Here is a 17,149-nt window from a genome sequence, read left to right on the forward strand (position 1 = left end):
TAAAACAAAATTTGGTTTGTTTACAAAATGCAGATATCCTTGTCTGCAGGTTTTTGTGATTTTCTTTAATTAATTTTTTTCTGTATGCTCTCTGCCTGCTGGGGGGAGTGCCCCTGCTGGTGATGCTCAGAGGGCCCAGTGGACCCGGTGCATGGCACCTCGCTTCTGTCAGACTGCCCCAGGGCAGATGTGGCTACTATCCTGTGGCTCACCACCCTCAGTATGAGAATGTGTGTGTGAATGGGTGAATGATTGAATATAGTGTGAAGCTCTTTGGGGTCCTCTGGACTTGATAAAGCACTATACAATACAGACCAGTTGAGTGTTTTAAGATAATAGCAGTTGTGAACTGGTACTTTAAAACAAACAGAACTGATTAACTAGACTCTGTCCAGGGTCTGTCCTTGTGCTGAATAGGAACATTTTTCCAATATGTCTACTGGAAACCAATGAGGAGGTAACTCCCTTCCCCATTCCTCCTTCCTATTAGCCTTGAGACTGCTCACAGTGTAATTATAATCTGTCTGTGGCTTTAAATATCTGATTCCTTTTCCACTTGCAAAAAACTGACGTGTCGGGGAATTGAACGTTTGAGTGTCTACTTGTGTGTCAGATAGGAGGGTAGAGGGAAATCCTGTCATAACCTGAAATAAAAAATCAGACTTTGAGGACATCCCTTTCCGTTCTCCGCTGCGCTGCGTCATTCTCGTTGAAAGGAATTCTTTCAAATGGTGCTGAAAACTCGTCAAGGCCATCCTAACTCCCTGATCTCCCTCACCCCTATCTTTCCACTCTATTCAGCCAAAAGATCTTTCAGCACCACAGACATGAAGCTGAAAAGTATCATGCGACTGAGATTATTGTGAGAATGAAGATTTGGAAAATAGGTGGGGACTTTTTTTTAAAGGTTTTGTTGGCTCTAGTGGCCTTTATTTGAAAGTAGTTTGACAGGAAACAGGGTAATCAGAAAGGGGGAAGACATGCGGCAAATGTCGCCAGGCCGGGAATCGAACCTACGACCACCGCTACAAGGACTAAGGCCTCAAAGTGGGTCATGCTTTGCCCCTACGCCACCACAGCACCCCCAAGGTGGGGACTTTTAACATCAAAAAATTATTACACAAACCATGGAGTTAGTTAGAATAACATCATAGCAGGATAATAAATTGTAAACTGTAATCGATTTGTTATTTACTAATAGAGCCAAAAGAAAATCTTGCCACATAAAATCGTTTGACAAACTTTTTTTTTTTCCTCAAGAAAATTAATTGTTAAATTTTTGTAAGTCCTTTTTCGAATTAGGAAAACCCAAGTCACATAAATTTGTTCCCAAAAGAATGCAGCAGTTCCAGTGCTAAGTGGGTATAACTGGACCCACTTAGCTTGTGAGACCCTCAGCAGACAAATCAAGTTAATCTGTTTGAAAGGTCAGTCAAGGAGATTATGGCACCTTTATATCTGTAGAGAGTGTTTGAAAAAGTGTAGCTTTCTACCTTTGGGTAAATGAGGAACGTAGGGTGTCAATGTCTGACAGAGGTACACTGAAGCAGCTGTAGAAGACTGGCTCAGCCACAGACAGGACAACATTTCCAATAAGCAGAAATAATAAAACTCAGGAACAATGAAAGGTAAAAACAGACTTTTTTGGAAATTATTAAAAATGCACAATAATGAAAAGGATGTATGGCAACATTTTAATAAACTGTCTGGCTGTCAAATTAAACAAGCTAGGTGCTTGCCAGTGTGCCCTACCTCCATGCCTTGCTCCAGAGGGAGGCCCTGGTGATCTCCGTCCAGGCAAGGGAACACTGTTTACATTTCTGTTCTTCTTTTGGTCAGTACCAAAACAAGTCTTTAGGCTGCACTTTGTCTCATTCCTCACCTAGAACCTTTTTGACATGTTTTGACCCAACCACGGCCATCTGACACCTTTCCAAATTTAGCTCCAAGGAGCATTGGGAAACTCAACCTTTCCAAATGGCAAGGTGGTTACCAAGGGAGGGGAGAGGATGGTACCTTGTCACAGAAAGAGTGTTAGAAATGCAGCAGCTTTCAGTACTTTGAAATGTTAAAGTCCAAGGATGCCTTTGATTTGAGCTCCAGCTATTTCAGCGAAACTAAGAATTTGTTGGTAGAGCTGGCAACACATTTCTTAAATATGCATGCTGTAGTCCCTGGAACTTGGAAATTGATGGTTTCCTCCTTTGTCCTTTTTTACTTTGTGAATTTTGTAACAACTGGCAGGGGGACAAACAATAGAAATCAGCTTTGGCTGTAATTGGGTGCATTTACATTTGTGCTGTTCAAAACATTTATTAATGCACAATGTTCCTTTTTAGCAAATAAAAAATAAAGTAATAATTTTGGTGATTATGGCTTAAAGATAATAAAAAATTCTAACCTCCAGCAGAATCTAATCGATGTTAACAGCCATCTGCTTCACCTGACTGAAGGCTTGAGACAATAGAGCAGAAACACAAAGAAACCTCACAAGAATGGATCCAAGAGTACTTTCTAAGTAAACGAAAATAGAATACATAGCAATAGTTCCTTTATTTAAATGCAATTCAGTTGAATTGTGTAGACGAGAGTGAAGGTTAAACCCAGAAAGACAGGTCCTACAGTCTTCTCCTGAAAGAGAAGATAAAGTTGCTGGCAGCAGTAGCTCAGCTCAGCGTTAATGATACTTTTCCTCTCTCAGGGGGTGAGAGTAAAGTTTCATAGCAACTTTTTATTTCTGGGCTGATGGCTCCCGCTGGCTTCTGTACACCAGGATAAACCAGCTGCTGTTCTTTCTGATATTTGTTGTAAAATGAACATAAAATTTTTCTCTGTAATCCAGTTTTACACACCGCATGTGTTTTATGGACTTCACAGGAATCCTTTTCATCTCTAGCCGCTGAGCTCTGCACACTTGTGAAGTAAGAAGTAAGAAAAATCATAATGCTGGAGTTAGGCTGCTGATCTGAAACCTGATTGATGATAAGTATTGAAGTTCATCTCTCAAAGAATTCTGGAGGAAAGCTGGTGCCAACAAAGTCATAAATTATGTTTTTCTTTTTTTGCAAAAAATTCCATATCTTGTTTCTGTACTTTATCCAAAAAGTAATAAGCATCATTTACCATTTTGGTGTAGTTTGTGAGATTTGCTTGCTTCACTGCAGTGAAAATGAGAAGCATCTGTTCAAGGTTATTGCAGCATCTCACTCAGATTTAGGTCAAAACTTTGACTATGTCTGACCAAAAGCTTCATTTTGTTTTTTGCTCCATTCAAAAGTGGACTTGCTTGGGCTCTTTAGATTATTGCCTTGCTGCATAACTGAAGTAAATGTAAGCTTCAGGTCACAAACTGTAAGCTGGACATTCTCCTTCATGATTTTATGCACGATGAACTACAGTGCCTCCTCCAGGTCCTAAAGCAGCAAAAGCTACCACAGATTATCACTCTGCCACCACGATGTTTTATTGTCAGTATGATTTTTAAAAATGCAGGCCTCACTGTCTTTAATTGAGGCCTGCAGAAGGATATACAGCAGTTTCTGTAGTGTTTTGGCCACTGCAGCTCCTGTACGCTAGGCTCTGCGTCTGCTTGGCTCTCCTCTCCACACCTTCACCTGATTCACCTGTCAGCCATGGTGAAAAAAATCTGTGAAAGACAGACATCTTCCCCAGAAAATGAATTAACTCGAAGCTCAGTGCAGGAGAAAATTTGTCTGCACGTTTTGTCAGCACACAGTTGACTGCAGGCACAAAGATATGATTACCACCCAGAAACATAGGTAAGAAGGTATGGTTTCTTTTTTCTGTAAGGGACTCAACACATGGTAGATATGGCTTGAGTTGGGTCTGATGTTCTGGATTTCAAACAAATCTCATTTAGTTCCACGTGGAACTAAATGAGATTTGTTGGACACCTCTTTCACACACAAATTTTCAGCATCTCCCACATTTACATGCTGGGTTTTCCCGCAGCCATTCTAAAATATTGACTTTGTAGTCAATAATGACAGTACAAAGGGCAAAAACAAACTTTTTTGGAAATCAGTAAAAATATTTATTTCCTTTCTAGATCGTATTCTGCCTTATTGTACTAAATGTGTGCAGTTTTAGAATATTGTGAAAACTGCAATATTTTTACTTAAGACTATCATACCAGAAGACTTTCACACCAGCCATTAACAGTTCTATATTAGTTTAGGGTTGTGATCATTTGCTTGGTGAATTTTATTGCTGTGTCTGATGAGAACATTTAAACAGATAAAGTTGTCTGACTTCAGCAATCCTTCAATCTGCAGTTATTTTCTGTTATAGTATAGCTGCTCAAAAGGCTCAGATGACAGAAATTGACTTCCAGAGGATGTGGCCCCAAATTTGGAGGAGAGTCCAGTAATGGAAGGAAGCGAGGTGTGTGGCAGGTAGATGGAGCCACAGCAGTTCCAGGTGACAGGTTAAATGACTCTATATTCTGACACTGTATTTAGGCTGTCTGTTCTGTTAGCGCCTCTCACTGCTAAGCATCCCCAGGAGCCAGAAGCACCTCCGTCCAGCAGCTTTTTCTCCCATGTAATCCGTCCACCTCTACAGTTCAGCTCAACTTTTCTCTTCCAGCAACTCCTTGTTGGCTTTGTGAGTCTGAGAGAATGCAGGAATAGAGGTTGTGTAATGGTTATAAGGGTTCTCATTGTGCTTTGGTATGTGGTTCTGGCTGACAGCTGAAGGGAGAAAGGTCCAGGCTTCTTTTATTCACAACATAAACATGCTTGTAATGTGGAAGCCAGTGTAAGATGCTCTCCAAACAAAATGTTTTCTTCCATTCATGGTAAAGTTTTTAGATATTTCCTCTTGCTGACAGATGCTTTGTTGAAGTGTAATAGCAGTGTGTGCTCTTTGGAACTTTACACAAATTGAAATGTTGAAAAAGTTTTTAGATTTGAAATTAGAGAAGTCTCAGCTATGGGTGTTATCAGAAACACAAAGCTATTGATATCACTGCTGCCATAAAGGATAAAATCTTCCATCTTCTATCTTCCACTGAGGGAATATTTTTAGGCAGTTTTTCCTTTTCTTCATTGAAGCTCCTAAGTCTGAATTGTTCTCATGTTTTATTGATTTGAACACTGGGTCAATTTAGTTAAATGAATTTCAACCTTACTCAGTTAGGATTACCAAAATTATTTCTATTTGTCTTAGTGTCAGAATGAGGAAGGATAATTTCTTATACCTTTTAAAAAAAAAAAAAAATCAGAAATCCTTTACAGTTGTGAGGAAACAATTTTGACACCCTATTAAAGATGCAGTTCTTTACCAAGAAATGTATCATAGAGTACTCTTATTGTTTTTTGCTTTTTTAAGAAAGGGACTTAATTACAGGCTAAAACCTTAAATTCACCTTGTTTTACTCATTATCCACAATTATTTGACATCCTATCCCTTAAAATGTAGACTTTGTCTGAAATACCTTCATTGATATGCAGAGGGTAACACTTTGTTTGACGAGTTGTACATAAGATTGACATGACACTGTCATAAACATGACATGGCACCTGTCATGAACATGAAGAAAAACTGGAAAAACACATTTATTACAAAGAAATTTAATAAATGTAAAAATACCTTGCAATTACCTAATGTACTGCAAGATATTTTTTAAAATCCATCAGAAATAATCATTCCCCCAGGCATCAGAAAAAGCACATCAAAATGGCTTTGTGGAGGAACATCATTGTGACAATGCTTGTGTGCAAATATAGTTCAGAGAAAACTTGTGCTTAACCACTGTCAAATGTATTCCTTTAATCATCTCATAGTCTTAGAATAAATTAACACTTTTTGATCTTTTAGTTTAAAAAGTGAAGACTATTAAACTTAATGTGCACCAGAAACCTGCTGACCGTCAAACTTTTTTCTGTCATTGCTTACATTTTTTTGCCAAAGGGATTGTCACTCTGCTAACCAAGAAAATGGAGGGAAAGTAGCTCTGGCCACATCTGTCCATCCCAAACTGTAGTTGTAGCGTAATTCAGAGTGAAATTATCTGCGACAAGAGAAAAATGTGCTGTTTGTCGGAGCAGATCGCCCTGACATTGATAGAGCCTTGTGGGTGTTTTTTCTTCCCAGTATGAGTTTGTTATAAACTGTCTACTGAATACTTCCTAAAGTCTGGATGGTTTGAATGAGATGCTGAAATAAAGGAGCCCATTCTCATCTAGTAGAACAAAATACTACATGAATACATGTCCTCACAAAGTTTATTCATCATATGAAGAGTATGATATCTTGTCTGATTTATGTATATAAAACAGAACAAATAAGATTCCCAGACGTTTCTCTTCTGAAATGGTTTACATCATTCCCACACTACTTAACATGAAGTCAATACAAGACTGCTCCTCCCATGCAGAAGTAAAGCAAACCACCGACAAAAAAACACAGTTATAAGGATGATGGCACTGAAGCTTTCTGCATTACCTGGGACATTTGATGAGGCATGTTTGTCTTATCAGCCAATATTATTATTAATATCTGGTATTTAACCAGTTTTTCAACAGGTTTAGCTCACCTCCTGCTACTCCCCTACCACCACCATCCCCCCACACATCCACACTGCCCCAAGTTGTTCAAACCACCTACCGGCATTCTCCTGCACACCACCTCTCCTTCAGCCCCCCACCCCCCCTCCTCCCCCATCTCCACTGCAGACAACAACACCTACCCCCAGCTAACGGTGACTACAGGCCAGGTTAAGAGACAGTTGGAGCGATTACACCAGGGGAAGGCTGCAGGACCTGATAGCATTACACCACGGATCCTGAAGACCTGCTCCGGCCAGCTGTGCCCTGTACTGGCACACATGTACAACCTGAGCTTGAGGCTGGAGAGAGTCCCGCTGCGGTGGAAGACATCACATGTGGTTCCTGTTCCCAAGAAGCCAAGGCCATCCAACCCAGAGGACTACAGACCAGTTGCTCTCACATCTCATGTGATGAAGGTCATGGAGAGACTGGTCCTGGCCCAGCTGAGGCCTAGGGTGAGGACGTTTCTAGACCCCCTGCAATTTGCCTACCAGCCCCACTTAGGAGTGGATGATGCCGTCATCTTCCTGCTGCAACGAGCACTTTCGCACCTGGATGGTGGAGGAGACACTGTGAGAATCACATTCTTTGATTTCTCCAGTGCCTTCAACACCATCCAGCCTCTGCTACTGGGTGAGAAGCTGCGGAGGATGGGTGTTATGATTTTGCACAACTGCACTGTGGCACACTTGCTGTACATATATTTACATATACATATCTGCATTTTTTGAATCCTTGCAAAGACTGCTCTTAAGTTGTTTCTTATATTAACAGCATTTTATTTATTTTTTTTTATTTTATCTACAACTACTACTCAGTGGTAGTTGTTATTGTGTCTTGTCTCTATGCTGTAACTGCGAAGTAATTTCCCTGCTGGGATGAATAAAGTACTTCTATTCTATTCTATTCTATTCTATTCTAACGACTCAGTGATCTCCTGGGTTACTGACTACTTGACAGGCAGGCCACAGTTTGTCCGTCTGGGCAGTGTCCTGTCTGATGTGGTGGTCAGTGACGTAGGAGCTCCACAGGGAACTGTGCTTTCTCCCTTTCTCTTCACCTTGTACACCACTGATTTCCAGTACAACTCTGAGTCATGTCACCTACAGAAGTTTTCTGATTACTCAGTGGTTGTCGGGTGTATAGGGGATGGAGGGGAGGGGGAGTACAGGACACTGGTGGACAGCTTTGTGGAGTGGTCTGAGCAGAATCACCTGAGGCTCAACATTAGTAAGACCAGAGAGATGGTGATTGACTTCAGAAGGAAGAAGACATCTTCACGGCCACTGAAGATCAAAGGGGAAGTGGTGGAGGAGGTGGAGGATTACAAATACCTGGGAGTTGTAATCGACAACAGACTGGACTGGGCATCTAACACTGACGCTGTGTGCAAGAAGGGGATGAGCAGACTCTATTTTTTAAGGAAGCTGAGATCCTTCAATGTGTGCAGCAAGATGTTGGAGACCTTTTATCACAGTGTTGTTGCCGGTGCCATCTTCTTTGCTGCTGTGTGTTGGGGAAGCAGCATCAGAGCCAGCGACTCTAATTGACTGGACAAAATCATCAGGAAAGCTGTTTCTGTACTGGGACTAAGGCTGGAGTCCCTGGAAACTGTGGTGGAGAGGAGGACACTGAAGAAGGTTCTGTCTATTATGGACAATAAACAGCACCCTCTCCACCACATAGTGGACAGACAGCGGAGCACCTTCTCACATAGGCTGCTCCACAGATACAGGAAATCCTTCCTGCCACATGTCATCTCACTGTACAATAAAAGCTAAATCATTGTTCTGCACTAATCAGTCCGATTTTGCACAACTGCACTGTGGCACACTTGCTGTACATATATTTACATATACATATCTGCATTTTTTTTTTTTTGAATCTTTGCAAGGACTGCTCTTAAGTTGCTTTTTATATTAACAGCATTTCATATTTTTACAATTTATAGACAACTACTAATCAGTGGTAGTTGTTATTGTGTCTTGTCTCTATGCTGTAACTGCGAAGTAATTTCCCTTCTGGGATGAATAAAGTACTTCTATTCTATTCTATTCTATTCTATGGTAGTGGTTGAAATAAATTTTTGTTTGTTAAATAGCGTGGTACAATTAAAGTTTAACCATGGTCTTTTTCATTTTTGTTTTTATTACATAAATATGGACAGCAGTCCCAAATCTTTTCTGGCTTTAGATCCAGACCACCCAGACATAATGGTGTTATGCCATTACATGAAGATGTGCTGGAATTATTAGGTTGTTCTTCTGCTCAGAATTGGCATTGCTGGGGAATATTGGTCAATAAATTATATTATTATTATTCTCATTAATAATAATAACAATAATAATAATAATAATAATAATTAATTTAACTTTGCAAGTATCTGACCAGTCATGTTCCTATGGGTCCTTATCAGCCTACTTATTTCAGGCGCATTTGCAAAAAGCAGGTGAGTAATAACTTAGTGGTACATATCTGAACTATGTTTTGATTGTGTCTGTCAAGCGATGTAGGAATATTTGTACCACATGCCTGAAAAGTTACTACTTTACAAAGAAATTGTACCCAGACACATCACACATTTATTGTTTTGGACCCGGCTTGGTACATTAATCTATGATTTAACCATTAAGCATACACTGTGACAAAAACCTTCATGTGAACATGGTGTAGTTATGCTGTTGATCACTGTAGTATTCAGTTATTCATGAGTTCTTCTGCAGACATTTATCCGTCTTTTCTGTTTTCCAGACTTCATTTGGGTTTTGGTAATAGAATAAACTCTATTCCGCACTCTAAGGATAAAGCATTTTTTAAGTGCATGTTCCACACTGACAATGTTTAAGCATTTTTTTCGTATTATTTTCAACCAGCCTTTATGAGTGCAGTGAGTTTGTAATGATAAACCCCAACACTTTGTCAGAGGTTCAGGTGTCTTCATGTCAGTTGATTCTGCATGGTTAGAAGTTGAGCAGAGAGATGTTGGAGTTTGTGATGTGATCTTTTCCATTAGGATTGATAGAAGAGTTGGTTTGGACTTCCTCCTATCACAATTAAAATAAATAAATATGATGACGTCCGTAGAATTCCCAACAGCTATAATAATTTTGCAGCAATCATACTAATAGTACTAATTGTGGCTTTTCTGTTTTAATAAAAATAAATTAGATCATGTTCTACACTTTTGTTGTAAAATTTTATGGTAATGCTGTGGAAACATGAAACTGGTTTTATTCTGGTTGTTATACCACAAAAAATCTGTTGACTCATGAGCCAGGCATCTTGGAAATAGAAAACAGACCAGCACAACCTAAAATCACCATGAGAGGAAAGTTATCTATTTCAATTAGTGTATTTTAAAATTTTTAGACATTTAGATGATGACACCAATAATTTGCTATGTTTTGTTTGTGAAGAAAAGTTTCTGAATCTGGGCTTTTTCAACATTTTCTTATTTTTGTACAAACAAAGGTGCTCTACTTTAACTGTGTTCAAACTGAACACGTTTGGCGTCAAAAACGTGTTTAATACCTCAAGTTGGATGCTTGCGGAATTTGAATTCAGACGCTCGACATTTTGCTGTAGATGTGTGCCAGGAAGAGCCTCTTGACCTTCTTTTCCCCTCCCCCACTTTGAACAATGGCAAATTAAGTATTGACAGAGTGTTTTGGTTTTATTTACAGAAAGAAAGAGAATGAATTATCACCTTATTCAGCTGATAGTTCAAAGGTGCTGTGAATTTTGTGTGTTTCACATCCTAGCTGGGGGCTGATGAATGGTCATTGCATCTCCTGGCCAGCTATAGGCCATTACATCACATAGTGGAGTACTCCCTCATTGGTTGATGCTCTGTGTCCAGTGGCAAAAGTTCAGATTTTCCAAGTCCAGCGTCAGCCGCGTTGGATGCGCTTGACTCATGTCGAACACCTGAAATGCTCAAAATGCTTCAAACACGGAGCACTAGATGCGCAAAATGTGCTGCAAGACTTTGACACTTATCCACATAGAGATTGCATGTAAACCAGATGCCCCTGATACTTAAATCGTATTCTATCTGAACGCAACGTAAGCCAGTTTGACAGATCATTGATGCCATGAACAGTGGAATAAAACTGCAACGTGTATTGAGATTATGCCCTTTGACTCTTTGCTGCTTGTGCTGTGATTTACCATGGGTGGCTGCCATCAACACTAATCTGTTCAAAGCTCAACCTTCGGGTGCATGTTTGGTAATTGCTGCTGAAACCCTAGCTCTTGGTCTGCACAGCCCACAAAGTAAGTGCACTATTAAATCTTATTTGGACAGCTTTTGGAGTGTCTATATTGTCCTGTAGCTTATACTGTTGTCCCAACTTAGTTCTAAGTTGCCTGGCTGTTACTAGTAGACAAAATGTTGTAAATGTTCAGTTGTATCCAGTCTGAGAAAATACAAACTGGCTCAAAGTTTCATGTTAATTGTCAGTGGTTCACCCCCCCATCTCTTTCTGAAACCTTGAACTGATCATGTTTTTCTCTCAGAGTTTAATTTTCATGGACACAATGACAGATACATCTTTTTGTTCTGCTTCTTTGCATCAACATTCTTATCTTACAGACAGCCTAACAAAAGAACAAAATAACAAAAAAACACCATGAAAGCAGAGAGATGATTCCTACATTGGGAAGATATTTAACTGAACTTTTCTCTAAATCCAGATTAGTTTGTTCAAAAATCAAAGATAACAACTAATCTGAGAGGGGCTAAGTCCTAAGTGGACAACTAGAAATCTAGAAAATATTGTAGTGATATTTATTAATATGATTTTCTGAGCCTTTAAACCACCACCATGTTTACACTGGAGGTTATTTACAAAATGCTTGTGTAAATAACCCTGCATGTAAACTGCAGGGAGGAGGTACTATGCCACTAATTGTGTCGCCTTGTGTGAAACTTACTGAGAAAGGGCCATACCTTTTTGATATAAAAGCAAAGCAGTCTGAAAAGCAGAAATACCAAATCAGTTCAAGTGAAAAATATTGACAGATTTTTACACTCCCTGACATTGCCCTGAAACGCTATATGCACAAAGGGTCACACTGTGTGAGTGCTTCATGAGACTAACTCCTGTTACATTGCACAATGGAAGATGGCAGACTACACAGCTTCTGCAGCAGAACTGCCAATCTATCAATACATTGACTGCAGGTTTCAAATGTTAATGTGTTTCTGTGGGTGCTGGACTTGATTAGTTCTGTCAAGCAATTGAAAAAACTTGATCATTTTAATCACACTCTAACACCGTGATTAATTACTATTAATCTCTATTGCATGAAATGTAAAAAAAATGTTGAAGAAATGTTTTTTGTCTAAAACCAAACATCTCAATTTTCCATTTCCTATTTTATATTCAGGACTGTATAAAATAAGTTATTTTGTTTTAAAAATTATTTAGAAATATTTGATATAAACTGGTTGTGCTTTGGTGGAGTAATACTTTAATTCATCACTGCAATAAGCTGGCTACATACTAGCTTGTTTTTTGCCATCACTATATTTTTAAAGCGAAATTTGCCACTGAGCACATCAGTCTGACTTTCTCCACTCATTTTTCACTGCCATTTGCAAGACCATACTGTTGTGAACTAGTTAACCATCTGTGGGAGCAAGGCCTTGAGATCAAAATAGGTAGTATAATTAATCTGCATTATGTAATAGAAACAAGTCAAACCTCTTAGATCAATTGCATGCGTTAATGTCCTAGTTTAAACTCGGACCATGTCCGGATAATTGACATTTTTGCACCTGTCTTTTTAATGAGCTCTTGCTTTGTGCTCTCCTCCATGCTGCTTTCCGCTTGCTCTGTTTTGATGCCAGCCAATTATGCCATTAACAAGCATTACTGTGGTTAGCCAGTAGACTACAGATCTCTAACATAGGCCAAATTTCTATTGTTTTTACCGTATAGGATTTAAATACAACAGTGAAGTAATCATTTTGGGAGCTTTTAATATCAACTGGATGGACAATAAATTGAAAAAACCACTTAGAGAACTGACAGGAAAATTCGATTTTCACCAGTTAATCAATGGTCCCTCTCGTATCACCAAAAACAGTCAAACCGTAATAGATTTAATTTTTTCAAATAAACCTGGTCGAATCATAAAATCCTATAACTTAGTGTGTGGCTTATCTGACCACAATATCACTCTCATTGGAAGAAAATTACCTCAAAATCGTTTTGTCAGTCGCTATAATACACAGAAACGGATTGTAATACAAATTCCAAGAAAGGATGTACCCAAATTTGAGGCCAAATTAGCAAGGGTTAATTGGGATGATGTTTCAAAGTAGAATCAAATAAATTATTGCTGCAATACATACTGTATATTCTCCATGTTTGTAATACTATGGATAAGTTTCTTAAAACTCAAATGAAGGGACAAAGAAAAATACAGCTACCTTGGGTATCGGATGAGATTCAGCTGCTAATGAAAAAGAGAGACTATGCTGTAAAATCTTTTCTTAAAAACAAAAGGACCACAGATTGACTGCTTTTTAAAAGTTTGAGAATTGAGTAGTTAAAGAAATGTGCAAATCTAAATATTACATAAATGTTTTCTCAGAAACAGGAGGGAATAGTAAGACAATCTGGAAACAATTAAACAGTTTACTGAATCCCAATGCACATACTAATTACAAATATGAACTTGCAGTAGCAAGAAAAATCATAAATGATCCTGCTCAGCTAGCAACAATGTTTAATGTTTTTTTTCTCTCTTCAGTTAACGACTTGGCATCAAAGTTCCTACCAGCTCCAATGGATATACACGGTACAAAACCATCCAAAAAGTGTTCTGATTTGTTTGAGATAAAGGAAATTCATTACTCTGACGTTCAAAAAGCTATCAATATCTTAAGCAATTCTTACGCAAAGGACATGTGTAATTTAGACGCTATGTTTTTTTTTTAAAAATACAGCAATATTTTAGTAGAACCTTTAACTCACATAGTTAATATTTCCATCAGAACAGGGCAATTTCCCATTGCATGGAAAAAAGCTTTGGTGAAACCGATTTCTAAAACAGGAAGTCCCCCAATAAGTCTTGTTCCAGTCATGTCAAAAGTGCTGGAGAAAATTATTCTAGAACAACTACTATTGTATTTCAAAAGTATCAATCTTCTGCATCCTCTTCAGTTTGGCTTCAGACATAATCACTCCACAGAGACTGCTATAAGTCTGCTGCTTGAAAAGGTTAAACAATCACTTGATAGGGGACAAATCACTGGTACAGTTTTCCTTAAATTGAAAAAGGCTTTTGATATGTGAATCACAATTTACTGATCTCAAGGCTTTCATTATTTAATTTCTCAGAATGGTCATTGTCTTGGTTTCAATCATTTTTGAAAGATTGTGAACAATGTGTTGTCATTAATAATAGTAAATCTGTCTTCTGCTAAATTGTAACAGGGATTCCACAAGGAACTATCTTAGGTGCGGTCCTTTTAAGTTTGTATGTTAACAGTCTTTCTGAAATTTGTCCTGAAGTTAACCTTCTAATGTATGCTGATGACACCATTGTTTACACATCGGACAAAAGCAGTATTGTAGTCAGTGAAAAACTTCAGTACAGCCTGCAGATATTATCATCATGGCTAAAGGATTCTTCATTAACACTCAATACAAAGAAAACAAAGTGCATTTGCTTTTCAATCAAGAAAGCATCATTACAGTCCTTGAATATCCAGATCAATGGGGACTCTATCGAACAAGTATCACGAGAAAAATATTTAGGAATAATTCTGGATGCTCAGTTAAATTTTAGGAGCCATGTTGATAAAATCAGCAAAACTGTTAGATGAAATATAAACTGTTATAAAATTATTAGAAATTGTTAAACACTTTCACTGTGCAGAGATGTTTTTGAACTCAATGATCGTCTCACATTTTTCCTATAGAGCTACTAGTCTTTCTCAGACTAGTCAAACTATACTCAGACCATTAGCAAGTCTCTATAATCGGGCTTTAAAGGCCAATCAGATTCCATCATTGTCATATTCTGGCTATATTTGGCATTTTGGACTTTCCTAATTTTATAAATTATAATCTTTTAAAATGGATTTTTAAGTGTTTAAATGGATATGCACCTACACCATGAAGTGATTGCATACAGAGACTGCAGGGCAATAGCAGATCTACTAGAGCGGCTTTAGATGGAAATTGTAAGGTCCCCTTTCAAAGAACCACTTTTGCTCAAAGTGCTCTGTATGTGAGAGGATCTGCAGTTTGGAACTCACTTCCTGTTGATTTGAAGTCCGTAACCAGTTTTAGTATGTTCAAAAACACAAACAAAACTCTGGTTATGTCAAAAACAGAACTGTATCCATTTTTGATGTTTTATGTTTCATTGTTTGTCTGTAGATGTTGTCAACATTATGTTGTGTTACTTTAAATGATTATCACTTAAATTTTTTTTAGAGGTACTGTTTAAAAGCCTATCTAGGGACAAATACTGTGAATTAGCTGTTGCTATTGCACTATGACGCAAACATGGGACTGCTGTTTTGTTCAGTTTATGTCGATGTGTGTTTGTCAAATAAACGTAATAATAGTAATACCGTATACGTATATTGCGCATTACTACTTTTATGCCTAGGTTTGTTGCATCTACAGACACTTTGGACAATCTTCCCAGAGAATGTCACGCTACTTCATATGTGTTTTGAGTCATTTTTGGTCAGGGGAAGAGTTGGCTCAGCGTGTCTCATTGAACAACTAATAGCTACCAGCTCAAGCTCCCACCTGACGATTTGCTTTCATGAGAAATTATGCCTAAGACAGTCAATAATCACACTGGATTAACCAAACTTTAGACACTTTTTTCTGCTGTTCTCAAATGATGATTTCATTTAGGAAGTGAACAAAGTTAATTGAAGAAGTGATTGCCCAATTGGTAAGTCTTTAATTATTGATACATGACCAAATTTTTTAGAGAAGCAACGTGAATTTTCTCAGCCACAAACCTGTCAAACCTGTAGAGTCAAGAAACCACTCCGGTAGAATCTGTTTGACAATGTGAAGTAGTCTGAAACATTGAAAAAAGCAGCACATATCCAGATCTAAAGGAATTAAAGATCCCAGGTCTCATGTAGAAAAGAGTGCGCAGCTTTCACTCTAAAAATTAGCGTACAAACAAATTTATAAAAGTATGCCACACAAAAACATTCAGATGTATAAAACTGTGTGCACGCACATGGCTGCACACCTCTCCTTTATAAATCCTAATTTGCGGGAAATAGATCGCAGCTGCTGGTCTTTTTCTTGTTCTGCCCCAAGTTCTCCTCATGTTCTCCCTGGCTGTTTTCTTTCTATGGATTTTTGTTTTCTGAAGTGGCTTCCTTTGATATTTTAGTAAGTTTGCTTCTCCATATGCTTTTATTAAATCTTCAAATTCATTGGCCACCTCCATCTCCTGCATTTCGTTCCTACATCACCATCCACACAGCATGACACCATCAACAACATGTCCCAGCAGATCAATATATTCTCTGAACACACATTCCCTAGAAATCCTTCAATTGCCAATGTTCTCCATCACTTCTCAAGAGTTCCATGATTGCACAGTACTTCTTTGAGCAGCTACTTATATACTTATGATTTTCTACATACCTTGGGCACCCTAAGAATAATCAAAACTGACCTGATTGGAGTTAATCTGCTGATCCAACCCCATTTTCTTTTTCTGTGAGAATGAAATTACCTCACAAAACAAATGCATGCATCATGTGCTTTGGCGGCGCACAGACCAATTACATCTTTATGACACAAAATCTGAGGAAATTTACTATTTACATTTGAGTTAGATTTTCCCATCCTTTTATTTCTACTTTATTTATTTTGTATGTGTGCTATGTTTTCCCTGGCGATAAATTGTATGCATGCACTTGCATTTTTGCAATGACCTCACATTGTAATAATGGATTCTATTAAAGGTATGCATATTATTCACTTGAACATTAGGAGTCTGTTATTTAAAATTGACTTATTAAAAGCTTGATTTACTTATAATAAACCCCAGGTAATTACTCTTTCTAAAACTTAGCGACATGTTAAAAATTTGTTGAATAAAAACATTTCCTTATTCTTTGTGCTGATTTTACCAACAATCTATAAATCAGAACTGATTTAAATTAAATGTTGAGCAATTCATCTTTCCAAGTGAAGACACAAGAAGCAGTGTTGTGGGGCTGTATATTGTGTCTTGGAAGGTAAAGGTAAAAGGTAAAGGTAATTTTATTTATATAGCACATTTTCAGCAACAAGGCAATACAAAGTGGAAGAGAACTGGCAATCTGGATTGAAGGGCCTAGCCTCTAAATTAGGGCACTGCAGTGGTGATCCAAAGAGCGAGCATTGTTCTGCTCAGGGTCACTTCAACCTGACCCACATGAAACACATGTTGACCATGGATTGATTAGTTTGTGGTCTGATGCCCAATGCTGATACAATGTTTTTTCTGTAATTACTTGTGATAATTGAAATTTATTTTTGACCCATGGGTCATTGTGTTGACATTGGAAACCAAAGGGTTTCCAATGT

General features: G+C 38.1%; 1 protein-coding gene across 6 annotated transcripts in view; it reads left to right on the forward strand.

Annotated features, from left to right (window-relative positions):
* esr2b (estrogen receptor 2b) overlaps positions 1-17,149 on the forward strand; it is a 71,477-nt gene that overhangs the window by 13,018 nt on the left and 41,310 nt on the right. Inside the window, exon 1 of one of the 6 annotated variants that reach the window (XM_032548131.1) lies at positions 13,317-13,382. The exons of the other annotated variants lie outside the window; for them this stretch is intronic. The gene's annotated coding sequence lies outside the window, so the exon portion shown is untranslated. Of the gene's footprint in view, positions 1-13,316; positions 13,383-17,149 lie in introns of those variants that run through there. 6 annotated transcript variants of the gene reach the window in all.

The sequence above is a fragment of the Xiphophorus hellerii genome, chromosome 19, assembly GCF_003331165.1.
Source record: "Xiphophorus hellerii strain 12219 chromosome 19, Xiphophorus_hellerii-4.1, whole genome shotgun sequence".
Lineage (NCBI taxonomy): Eukaryota > Metazoa > Chordata > Actinopteri > Cyprinodontiformes > Poeciliidae > Xiphophorus > Xiphophorus hellerii.